Source organism: Salvia splendens, chromosome 6 (genome assembly GCF_004379255.2).
Source record: "Salvia splendens isolate huo1 chromosome 6, SspV2, whole genome shotgun sequence".
NCBI lineage: Eukaryota > Viridiplantae > Streptophyta > Magnoliopsida > Lamiales > Lamiaceae > Salvia > Salvia splendens.
Window position 1 is genome coordinate 28,258,464 of NC_056037.1, and position 901 is coordinate 28,259,364.

Sequence of the window (901 nt, forward strand, 5' to 3'; positions counted from 1 at the left end):
ATGATGTTCTGTTATCGGAAATGTTCAAATTTAATTCTTGCTTGCTGTTTTCATGTTGATTTTGTGAAGAATATGGATTTGTTAGAAAAGTTTTACTTTATCGTACGTTTTGCAGGTGACTGACATCCGTTCGCTTTTATTCTGTTTGGCCATTTCATGAAATTTTAGTATGAGTTGATCAAGTAGTTTTACTCATGTTAGCAAGTGGATCAGTTTAGTTAGTGCAGTCTCCTAGTCTATTAAATCAAGTAGTTAACTTAACCCACTGGTAAGCGTGACAGCAGTAAAACCCATTTTGTCCGCAACAAATGTAAAATACATCGTCTCTGTGGGATCGATCCTTACTTCACTATACTAAATTAATAGTATTGTGGGTTAAGCTTTTGAAACACTCTTGAGTGTCTCCGTTTGCTCACTCAAGTTGAATTAAGTCGAGTTGATCAGTCTGAATTTCCAGTGGATCGACTCACTGGCGCTTGCAGGTAGAAGGCATACATTTGGCCAGATGGATCAGTTTGACAATCTAACTTGAGCAATTCACAACGATAATAGCAGGAGCAGACAAGAAGAGAAACAAAAAGAAGCAACGTTTCAAATGGCGTCGTTGCCGGGGATGCTAGCGTTTATCATACATTTGTTGCAGGACACATTTGCTAATACTTTTTCTTTTTGATTGCAGTTTGGGAACAACTCATGGAGACAACAGTGGAAACATCAACGTCTTCATCTATGTCGATCAACTGCTTAACCCGCTAGTGTGGACCAAAGGGGCAACTGGGGCAGAGGAACACTTAGATGGGCGGAACGTCTCAAGTTTTGTTAAAGAAATTTAATGTAAATCTTGTAAATAAAATTTTCATTGTGTGATAATATTATAAATAATAAATATGTTAAATATATA